General features: G+C 39.5%; 1 protein-coding gene across 5 annotated transcripts in view; it reads left to right on the top strand.

Moving 5' to 3' along the window:
* STK33 (serine/threonine kinase 33) overlaps positions 1–12,134 on the top strand; it is a 144,287-nt gene that overhangs the window by 4,039 nt on the left and 128,114 nt on the right. Inside the window, exons 1-2 of one of the 5 annotated variants that reach the window (XM_073882962.1) lie at positions 1,114–1,232; positions 1,561–1,650. The exons of the other annotated variants lie outside the window; for them this stretch is intronic. The gene's annotated coding sequence lies outside the window, so the exon portion shown is untranslated. Of the gene's footprint in view, positions 1–1,113; positions 1,233–1,560; positions 1,651–12,134 lie in introns of those variants that run through there. 5 annotated transcript variants of the gene reach the window in all.

Consider the following 12,134-nt stretch of genomic DNA (forward strand, 5'->3'; position numbering starts at 1 on the left):
GATTCCTCAGCTGTAAAATGGAGAGGGTTAGAGGGGAACCTAATCCACAGGTTCCATTTGTGTTGTTGTGAGGAGTAAATGTGTTAATATAAATTGACCCTTGAACAACATGGGGTTTAGAGGCACCAATCCCCCACGCAGTCAAAAATCCATGTATAGCTTTTGACTCTCCTAAACTTAACTGCTAATAATAGCCTATAGTTGATCGGAAGTCTGACTGGTAACATAAACAATTGATTAATTGATGTATGACATAGTGTATTCTTACAAGAAAGCAAGCTGGAGAAAAGAAAATGTTATTAATAGAATCATAAGGAGAGAAAATACATTTACAGTACTATACTGTAATTATTGGAAAAAATCCACATGGAAATGGACCTGCGCAGTTCACACCTGTGTTGTCCGAAGGTCAACTGTACATGTTAACTGCTTAGAACAGTGAATGGTCTTTAGTCAGTGCTATAGCAGGGTCAACTCTTATTATATCATTTTTATTGACTTCATCATAATCCACATTGTGCATGAACCATTATTTATTTACTTATGGCAATTTACTTATTGTTGGATATTTATATTTCAAGTACAAAAATGAAGAGAAAAAGTCTTTATATTTAAGTCTTTTGACTAGATTTTTGATAACTGAAGATCAGTTCCTAAAAAAGCAATTAGGGTCAAAGTGCAGGATCATTGTGACTGCTCTTGAAACAAATGGCCGCCTTCAGAAAGATTATACCCGTTTGCCACCCCACCATCAGTTTTGTGATACCTGCGTTAGCATTATTATTTTTAGAAATCTTGGCTAATTTCACAGAAAAAACCAGCACCTCCTTATTTTAACTCACATCTTTCATCATTGATGTTTTTAAGCATAAAAAAATCTTGTTGTTGGCTATCAGATGTTTCTTTTCTGTGGATCACCTGCACAAACTCAATGGTGGCTTTTATCTTGGAGACTCAGGTTTTTTTTTTTTTTTTTAATCAGTTGTTTGTTTGATTTCTGCCTCCCCCAGCCCAGGCAGGAATCAGTATGCTGGGCTTCGGCTGGAATTCGTTGGCTAGGTATCCCTGGAGGCTGGGACGAGTTCTTACTTGCCTGCAAGCTACGGAGCAACTTGGAAAGCTGTGTTTCAGAGGCTAGGTCCCTGGGGAAAATCTGAAATCAGGACCAGAATCTGACTGTGTGTTTATCTGACTCTTCAGTCTCGCAGGACTTGGAAGAAAGAGGGCAGGAGGTAGGAGGCAAATGGCCAAGGCAGAAGAAGGAGGCGGAGTGATTCTGAAATCTGGGAGGGAGAAGCCTTACCTCCTTTTCGTGGGGACCGTGCAATTTCTTGTGAGGCTGAGGAGGGCAATGCTGGGGGTACTGTCTTGGCCAGACACTGATGTGTGTGGGTTCTTGTTAGAGTAAGGATATTAACCCTTGCTTGTCCTATGGGGGCATCCCCCCACAATTGCCCTTTCATTTAATTGATGATGGTTTTTGATTTCTAGAAACTAAAACAATTTTATGTTGCCTACCTGGTAATCTTTTCCTCTTTGATTCATTGTTTTTATGCTTAGAAAGCCCTTTCCATGCAGAGACGAAAGAACTGTCTGCATTTTCTTAAAAAATGCTAGTTTGTGATGTCAGCATATCAAGGAAGAGTTAATGCAAGTAAGTAAAAGAGGATTGAGTAGCGTGATTTCCATCCCAAACCTAAGAGATGCTGATACAAAGGGAGATCCTCATGTCATCTTCATGTCTCCTTGAGGAAGACCTACACTGCTCCAGGCGAGCCGAGGAAGACTTTTTCTGACGGGGTCTGTCACACATGGTGAACTTGTAGAATCATATCCTGAGATACTTTTAGAAGTGTCCTGAAAGGAGAAAATGTGATCTCTGAAGATTCTTTCTGCTTCTTTTGTCCTCTATATGATCCTATATAGTATTTCAAGCACTCACAATTGTTAGATACTGAGAAATAATTTCCTTGTTTTTAAGAGTCTTAAAAAAAGGAAAATGTAATGTAAAATTAATTGCTGACCTTGATGCTGGTAAATTAGTATGTTTTAAGATGAGTTTCAGAAAGAATTTTCCTCTCTGCCGAGCTTCAGTATGGATCAGTGAGGCAAATTGTGTTTTGCTCGGATCTGTCTTAGGGTTCCAGAATGTAAAGAGTGGACAACTTATTGTTAAACCTCATTGATATATCCTTCCTTAGTTTATTAACTACAACAAATTGTAGAGAACCTGATCACCTCACAAACTCCTGCAGTTTTTCACATCTGAAGTTCTTTTATTTCAGAAAAGTTTATAAGGTGAGGGGCAGTGACTTTTATATTTAATCAGAATATCTTTTCTACTTACAATGGACTAAGTATCTTTCTTAATAGCCATTGATGTGTCCGTTTGAGTATCAGTGAGAATGTGGTATTACATGAGGAAGATAAAGCAAAAAGAAACAGCTTTCCATTGATGAAGATAAGTTAATTTAGAAATACTGTTACCATTTGCCTTAATTTTTGACCTAAACAATTTGGTAAACATTATTAACTATTATAAATACTCATTCAAATATTTATTGAGTGTGTATGATGTTCCAGGCACAGTTCTAGAATATTGCATTATATTTTCACTTTTACGTAGTGTGTGTACAAAGTTTGCTTGTGAATCAATATTCCTAACATGAGCTGTGCTTATTTGGAAGGATTGGTCATTTGGACTCACACATGTTCATTCAGGGAATCTAGGAAAAGCCTTATAGAAAATGTTCATCCAGTCTCCGAGGTTGAGATGCTGGTAATTGGAAGTGCTATTCTGTTAACATTGTCATCACCATGGTGGGATGCTCATCTGCAGCAGCAGAGCTGGTGGGGAGAGAATCGTTCACCATTTACCAAAGGCAGTGCATCTGAGGCTCAGGTTCTTATACCTGAATTCTTTCAAGTCTGTTTGCTGTTAGCAGATCTAACACAGAGGCTCTTCTCTCTGCTCTAGGGAGCTCAGCTTGCAACCAGCTGAGATATTGGGAAGAAAGCAAATATTTATCCTTGGATGTTTTTCATGGAAATCAAATTAATTTTTCCTCCCAACCTTTTTGTTGGTGTTCAGTTTATGTTGGTGTTCAGTTTATGGCAATAAAATTCAATGCTTTTCATATTTGTTATTATGAAAGTAAACACCAATGTGCAGCAGTGATTTTCAAGTTAACTTAATTGCTTTTCTGTCACATCTCTTTGATGGTACATATGTCACAAGGTGTACACTTAGCTCATTTTTATAGTTGCACCTTTTTTATAGAGATATAATTAACATACTATAAAATTCACCCGTTTAAAGTGTACACTCAAGTGTTTAGTGTATCACTAGGGTTTGCAGCCATCACCACTAATTCCAGAAGGTGTCCTCACCTTAAAAGAGAAATCCCACGTCTATTAGCAGTCACCGCCCCCTTCTCCCCTCCCCTAGCACCTGGCAAACACTAATCTACTTTCTCTCTCTATGGTTTGCCTGTTGCATAAATGGAATCATACAATATGAGGCCTTTTGCATTTGGCTTCTCTAACTTAACACAGTGTTTTTCAGAATCATTTCTGTTGTAGTATTTTTTTTTTTTGTGAGAGAGAGAGAAAGAGGGAAGGTGAGTGGGGGGAGGGGCAGGGGGAGAGAGAGAATCCCAAGCAGCCTCCATGCTCCACACAGAGCCTGACGTGGGGCTGGATCCCACGACCCTGAGATCATGATCCGAGCTAATATTAAGAGTAGAACACTAGGACGCCTGGGTGGCTCAGATGGTTAAGTGTCTGCCTTCGGCTCAGGTCATGATCCCAGAGTCCTGGGATCGAGTCCCGCATCAGGCCTCCTGCTCCTTGGGAGCCTGCTTCTCCCTCTGCCTCTCTCTCTTTCTCTCTCTGTCTCTCATGAATAAATAAATAACAAGTTTAAAAAAAAAAGAGTAAAACACTAAACCTCCTGAGCCACCCAGGTACCCCTTCATTCCTTTTTTATGACTGAGTACAATTCCATTGTATAGGTATACCACATTTTATTTATACATTCATCAGTAGATGGCCATTTGGGTTGTTTCCTTTTTTGGCTCTCATGAATAAAACATGCGAGTTTTTGTGTAAACATATGTTTTCATTTCTCTTGAGTATATGTACCTGAAAGTGAAATTGCTCTTCATATAGTAACTCTGTGTTTAACTTTTTGAAGAGTGCCAAGGTGTTTTCCAAAGTAGTTGCACCATTTTGCATTCCCACCACAATGTGCAAGGATTCTTATGTCTCCATATTCTCACTAGTGCTTGTTTGTCTGTCTTTTTGATTATAGCCATCCAGTAGGTGTGAAGAGGTACCTTGTTATAGTTTTGATTTGCATTTTCTTCATAACTGATGATGTTGAACATCTTTCCGTGTGTTTGTTGCCATTTGTATTATCTTTTTTGGAGAAATATCTATTTAAATCCTTTGTTTAGTTTTTATTTAGATTGTTGAGTTTTAATTTATATATTCTGGATACTAGACCCTTGTCAGACAGATGTTTTACAACTATCACATTATGTAGATTGTCTTTTTACTTTCTTGGTAGTAGCCTTTGAGGAACAAAAGTTTTTAATTTTATGAAGTCCAGTATATCTATTCTTGCTTGGCTTTCAATGTCATATCTAAAAAACTGTTGCCTAACTGAAGGTCACAAGGATTTACCTGTATGTTTTATTTTAAGAATTTTGTAGTTTTAGCTCTTACATTTAGGCCTTTGATCCATTTTGAGTTAATTTTTGTGTATGTGTGAGGTAGGTGTCCAAATCCATTCTTTGGTGTGTGGATATCCAGTTGTCCCAGCACTATTTGCTGTACACCTCACAAGTCAACTTGTGAGTCAGGTTTTGGGGAAACACTTTGGCTGATTCCTTATCTCAATTGGATGCCACCATTCTACACTTTGGACATTTGAGACAAAGGAACATATGTATTGCTAGCTAGGAACTAGGACTTTAGTTCCACGTTTCTATGTAGGTTTGTAACTTGGTGAATTGGCTTGTAGGAAATGCAAGCTTCGGGGCTGCTTCCTTCTCTAATCTCCCTTAAGGCCTCTAAGTAGACCTATGTGGCTGCCTCCTTGCCATCTTTTCTCTGAATCATAACCTGATTCCCATCTGACCTTCTGGGGAAAGGAGAAGAGCCAAGGAGAAGTTGCTTCCTCCCTTCTTTAGAAAGGCCCTAAAAATTTCCTTCAAGCCTCATGGGAGGAACAGAAGAGCCACGTGAACCTTTCCACAAAGGAAAGGGGGGGTGATCCTCAAGGGAAGACAAATCTTGTCACCTCTCTGTGCCTCCCCTTGACAGCTCCTCTTTCTGGAATTATGACCTAATTTGGCCTTGGCTGATTTCGGAACTCCTTTTCCTTGAAATGGAATGATAAGGAAGAGCTTTGCATTCCTTCCAGAGATTCAGGTGGTATTTTGGGAAAAGCTTAGGATTGGGGTCAGGCTCACCTGAGGTCAAATTTTGGTTCTGCATCTTGAACTTGGGTTTCTTTGTCTATAAAATGGGGTTTATAATCACAGTTTCCCAGGATGATTATGAAAAACAAATCAAATATCATATGCAAAGTACCTAACAAATTTGTAGCCCCTAAGTAAATGCTAGTTTCCCTTCTCTCTTTTCCAAATTTCCTGGGAAATTTGTATAAATCTGTACAAATACAGTTTCTAAAAAAACTCCATAGGATCTAAGAGTTGGAAGGGACCTTCATACTTCTGACTATAACACTTTGTTGAATCTGTCAGAGCTCTTCTCATGTTTATTTACTTGATTTATTTCGTTAGTATCGATCACTTACTTTATTTCAGACACTGTTCTCTCTCTGTCTGTCAGAAGTCAGTGGAGAGATGACAGACATACATGACACAGGCCTGATGCATCCTTGTCACTTCACTCATCCTCACTTCTGTCATTTGATTCATCCCTCATGAAATGATGAGCCAGACAGTACCATAGATTCTTGGAATGCAGGGATGCCATCTTTGAGAGCTCATGGTCTCTAGCAGGGCGAAGTACACCAAGCAATGATCCTATCCTGTGGGAGGTGCTGTTAGAGGCACATGGACAGGTGCTGTGGGAGGGGGAGGAGAGCACCCCCAGTCTGCTCGTGGGAGTCAGGGAAGAATGAGCAAAAGGGGAAAGGAGTCTGAGGCAGGAAGACAGCAGGCTCAAAGGCCTGGATGTGGGAAAGAGTATTCTTTGATGCAGCTGACCCCCAGGGAAATAATCAGAGACAGTAACTAGATGGGATAGTAGTGCCCAGCTTACCAAGAGCCTGTTAGGCTGGGCTGAGATTTGAAGTCCGTTTTGATGGGAGAAAACTGAAGCACAATTTGTAGTTAAGAATTAACATCTATCATCAAAAACTAATGATGTAATGTATGGTGATTAACATAACAATAAAAAATTAGGAAAAAAGTATTAACATCTATCTTGGCTTTGTTCTTATTCTAAGCCTAGCTTTCAAAAAATCTTTTCTTTGTGTCTTGTCTTTGGCATTTTCCCCAAGCATCTGCTATTTTAGGCTTTTGCCTTGGTGATTCTCTTCATATAGCATCCGGCTGCTTTGATATCGTCCTGGGTTACCAGCCTATCTACTTTGGAGTGATAACTCATGGAGAGCTCCCTCGGTGTCAGCATGCTTTCTCTGGAAGAGTCTATCTCCTGTTTGCCCTGGGACTCAGACCCACCCTGTGGTAGAGAGAGGGCTGTCAGAGGAGGGCTGGCTACATGGGAAAGCCCCCAGAACTAGACATACTAGACAAAGCGTCGGCTGACGCTTCTGATGTTGGCAGAACCTCACCTCCCTCCTACTCTTCTCCCATAGTCTCTCACCGACTGACTCTGCTTCGGGGCTGTGGCTCTCGGGCCTCTCTTGCTTTGCCTTATTCTGAGTCACGGAGGGATTGGGGAGTGGCCCCGAAGCTCAGGAATCTTCGCCTTGTCAGTGGCAGCCATCCTCCACACATCCAGTCACTTATCTCCTCAAGACACAGTCCCAGCTGGCTTTTCCGACATGAGAGAACACGTCTGAATTTCCAGAGGTCGCTTATGTAGGGCCTTGTTCGGAGATCCTCCCTACTGTAGAAATCATTGAAGAAACTGGCCTTGGAAAGATTGGGTAGGGGTGCGAGGGAGAACGGAGGGCAAGACAGCTACTTTCAGGTATCTGAAGGGTTGGGTAAGGATAGGGGACAAGGTGCCGGATTTTGGTCTGGAATTCTGGCCCTACCTCTTACTAGCTTTGTTTTTTTTTTAATCTAAATTCTTTTAAGCCTAAAATAATTCTGTGATTTAATAAATGTATCAGGCAGTGCCTCTACTGATTAGATCTGGATTCTTGAGGCAGATTGAGTGGCAGCATTTTAGCATTTTGGGCTCAGCCACTAGTGAATTGAAGTTGTAATAGCTGTATTTATTATACCCAGAATTGAATGAGTTATTAATAAACCATTCCTTAGCCCCGTATTATCTCTGTTTTACAGACTAATTTTTTTCAATAGGATTTCCTTAATTGTATCAAATGTTTCATTCCTAGAATGCTTAACACGTCTGATTGGCATAATCTCCAGGGAAACTAGGCAGTCTTAATTACATCTAGTGTTTTGATTTCATTTGATTCTTTAGATGAGATTAAAAGTAATTTATTTTAAAGACTATGACTACTCTCTGTATACCTATGCTTATTGTGAATTTAGAAAGCTTTGGCCATATTACATTAGCATTACCAGTATATCAGATAATTTAGATTGTGCACTAGTATATAGGGTAGTTAACTTCTTTCAGAACAAAAAGCCTGATGACACTATTTTTTTCACTACCTTCCCCCCACTTTTCTCATCACTGTCTTTGGGTAGCATTGATTTATATTTTCTGTTCAATTAACCATTGCCATAGTCTATGTCAAGACTTGCTCCCGAGCAAGTAGAGGGTTCTTGGGGTTGACTCTTCCCAAAATATGTTTCCTAGTGAATAAATGTTGGTAATACTTTGTAAACTATGATTTTTAGTTCTAGATGTCATGTTTCACCCAGAGGAAGGTGAAGGGTCTGGGATGGTGAAGCATCTTTACATGATATGAAGGATGGCTGAGGGTGCTAGAGATACAGAAAAGATGGTTTGCCTCTAGGAAACATGATCAAGGGGACACATGCTCTTTTTCTTCATGTCTAGAAGACTGAGATCTACTAAAGAGGGACAAGGCATATCTGTAGGAAGGACAGACCAGTCGTGACCTGTAGGAAAATTTGTAGGGAAACCATTTTGGCTCAATATGAAGAGAAACATTCCATCATGGGTGGCCATTAAAATGAGGTTTTGGGGAGAGTAAAGAATGGGTTCCCTGTTGTTGGGAAACTTTTAACAGTGTCTATGTCAGCATACATCTGATCTTCCATGAAAAAAAAAATCCCATATACCAGATGTCCTTTGGTGTTCTTTACAGTTCCTGGATTCTGTGGTTGCCTCCCCCCACTCCTGATACTGTGATGTGGCTACTTCTGCATTCTAGGTTTTGCTTTAGTGATTTGCACGTGATTGAGTTAATCTTCCTGAACAACCATAGCACAGAAGGCTATGATGTGGTAGATATAAACTGCCTGACGTGATAATTCACAACGTGGGTCTATGCCATGTAGATGATTCACAACGTGGATCTATGCCATGTAGATGATTCACAACGTGGATCTATGCCATGTAGGTGATCCACAAAGTGGATCTATACCATGTAGGTGATCCAGAACGTGGATCTATACCATGTAGGTGATCCACAACGTGGACCTATGCCATGTAGGTGATCCACAACGTGGATCTATGCCATGTAGGTGATTCACACAATGTGGATCTATGCCACGTAGGTGATCCACGACGTGGATCTATGCCACGTAGGTGATTCACAGAGTGGATCTATACCCTGTAGGTGATTCACAGAGTAGATCTATACCATGTAGGTGATTCACAGAGTGGATCTATACCATGTGCACATATATACTTATATATCTGTTTTGTATAATGGAGAGTTATTATACTTTCATGGTTTTGTCCTCTGTTCCTATTGTTATAAAATATCATGTGCTTTAAAGACCTCTGAGTCTCAGAAGAAGCAATTTTTTTGGACACTTATTTATCAAATTGATTTTTAAAGAATACAGCTCTGTTAAGTTTTCCAAATAGAGCTAATGAAGAGACTTTGTGGGAGTAGGAATTAAAAACTGGTGGTTTTATTGTGAGATTATTTGAGAAAGATCTACAAATAAAATTGTATGGACATTCAATTAGTGTCTTAGAAATTTAAGAATAGGAAGTGAGAACACTATAGTCATTTTGGAAAATTGTGTTTTTAGACTTACTTATTAATTGGATTGTTGAGTGCAGCATTAGTGGTTTCAAAGGGCATCACAATTCATTACAATTCTGACCTAGGGTAATAGATATAGAGGTAAAGTGAAATCCATTTTCCTTAAGAACTACTGGCTTTATGAAATGATTAAATCTGATTTTAAAATAAAGCACTAAATGCAAACCACTAAGAGTTCAAAAAACACTTACGGGTCCCATGAAGAAGATTTAGTGCATTTAGCTTTCAAACAGTTTGCTCATTGTAGATGAAATGCCTTTAAATTGATGCAAGTTATCATGCCAATAAATTAATAAGCTATGAGAAGATACATATCTAGATTCTCTTTGGAATGGGCTCATTCTCTAGGGACGGATGGTTCTCCTTCAGACTAGGCTTTCTTCTGAAGTGGTAAGGTGTTAGAGAAGTCTGTTTTCTGCATGAACTTAAGCTCAATGTGGGTGCTATTAAAGCTTTTGATTTGATATTGTGGAAAGGAAGTCATCATGCTGGGAGAATTTCCCCACTGAGAAAGATTTACATTTTATAGGACTTTTAGAATTCTTTAATACTTTTCATTTAAAGACCCCAAAGCATATGATTTACGTACAAATACATCTCTCTTCCATGAACTCCTATGCAGCCCAGGCCATTGGTATTAGAGAATATGGGGAATGTCCTTAAGTTCACTGGGGAGCAAGGTAAAGCCTCGGCAGTCTTAGAGAACGAACAGATCTTCTGACTCTGCTAAATCTAAATCTTCTATTGGGTAGCTTCTTCTTCTAATGGCAGCCTGAATACTGTGCAATGTAAATAGTGATATTTAATGTCAAAATCATGATTTTTCAAATATTTGAGTATCTGTTACAAATAGTGAGCAAATGAATTTATCCGTTTATGTTTGAACATTTTAGAGTCACATTGCTAAGTGAAAATATAATGAATTTCTGTTGAAAATATCCAACCTTTTTTCTCCTCTTAATAGCAAAATATCTTCATGCATCTTTCTCAAAATATTATTAATAAGATTGGCCATGAACAGCCGTTTTTGAAGTATTTGAATCACTGTGGCCTTTAGACACGAAGCTGGGGTTGCAGAGCAGCTTTTTTCTTTTCTTCTTCCCTTTTTGGCCTGCCCCCTTTTTATCGCCTCTGTGCTTCTACACAGGATGTAAAAAGAACTGCTTGGGTCATGATCTCAGGGTGCTGGGATCCAGCCCCGCGTCAGGCTCCTTGCTTGGCGGGGAGTCTGCATCTCCTTCTCCCTCTGCCCCTCTGCCTGCTTGTGCTCTCTCTCTCAAATCAATAAAATCTTTAAAAAAAAAAAAAAAAGAACTCTCTACAGAGATCCCTACTTCATAAACTTATTTGTAGGGTGCCAATGGGATGAGACTGAGTAGTCATTGTTGCTGTTATTAATTCCTAGTAATAACTTTTAAAAAGTGCACTGAATTATCTGAATGTTAATGCTCAGCAATTTCACCTCCTTCAGCCCTCCTTTCCTTACGTCTGTGGGACTTCTCCACCACTTCCACTGCTACCTTTTGGCTTATTTGTGTAAACAGGTTGCTCTTTCCCTTTCTTTTCTTCCCTCCCTCTTTCTCTCCTTTTCGCAAACACTGGATACCTACTAAGCGCACTGTGAGAGCCTGAAGGATACAATGATGAATTATGATAGGATCATGGTCTTCAAGAGCTGGTCTGGGGGTGGAGAGGTAGGTAAGTAATATGATGGAGTGTGATCAAAATAGTACACTCTGACAACTAGGGATACAGTGCTGCAAAGTATGGAGGATAGAGAAACTTAAGCGCTGTGTATGGGGGTGGGGAGAATAAGAGAAATGAACATCGACTGGTAAGGCAGAAGTATGATTGAATATTTATTAATTTTTTTTTTGTTTAACCTGTGTTGTTTAATCTGCATGAATTTTTAGGCATTGATTTGAGGCATTTCAGTTCAGTGTGGTGGAACTTATAGTTGGCCATGCATTTTATTTTATGTCCTTAGAACATCTCCTACAATAGATTTTTTGTTTGTTTCCAGAGGCTTTGCAGGATAAGTATTACTGCTCATGATTTCTGGGATTCTGAGAGAGAGAGATAGACCTGTGGCTACCAGATCCAGAACAGCTTCTGTGAACCAGGTCTTGGTTTGCATAGGTAGGAGCCTTCTAGATGAGGGAAGCAGTATACTTGATGACTTCCTGGTAACAGTGGACACTTCCTGGTGAGAATGTGGGTGAAGGGCGCCTGCGTGGCTCAGTTGGTTAAGCGACTGCCTTTGGCTCAGGTCAGGATCCTGGAGTCCTGGGATCGTGTTCCGCGTCGGGCTCCCTGCTGAGCAGGGAGTCTGCTTCTTCCTCTGACCCTCTCCCCTCTCATGTGCTCTCTCTCTCTCTTTCATTCTCTCTCTCTCAAATGGATAAATAAAGTCTTAAAAAAAAAAAGGATATGGGTGAAATGAGATCTGAATTCTAGGCATTTTTTTTCTTGTCAAGCATGTGACTTTTGGCAAATCACTCCTCGTTGGCTTTCATTTCATTTATTTATTTGATTATTTTAAAATCATTTAAATTCATATTTAATAGGTTACATTTCAATTGAAAATGTTCATCTATAAAAGAATAAACATATCTGCTCTGCTTGCCTCATAGTTGTTGAAAATTAGAATGTCCTGTCATGGACCTTCTGTTTCTGAGATTCTTATTGTGGGAATTAAACTCAAGTGTTTAAACATACTTTATCAATGGTAAAGTAAGAGTACAAATATGAA

The sequence above is a fragment of the Callorhinus ursinus genome, unplaced genomic scaffold, assembly GCF_003265705.2.
Source record: "Callorhinus ursinus isolate GAN/ISIS: 27379988/994484 unplaced genomic scaffold, GSC_fseal_2.0 scaffold49, whole genome shotgun sequence".
In the NCBI taxonomy this organism is placed as follows: domain Eukaryota; kingdom Metazoa; phylum Chordata; class Mammalia; order Carnivora; family Otariidae; genus Callorhinus; species Callorhinus ursinus.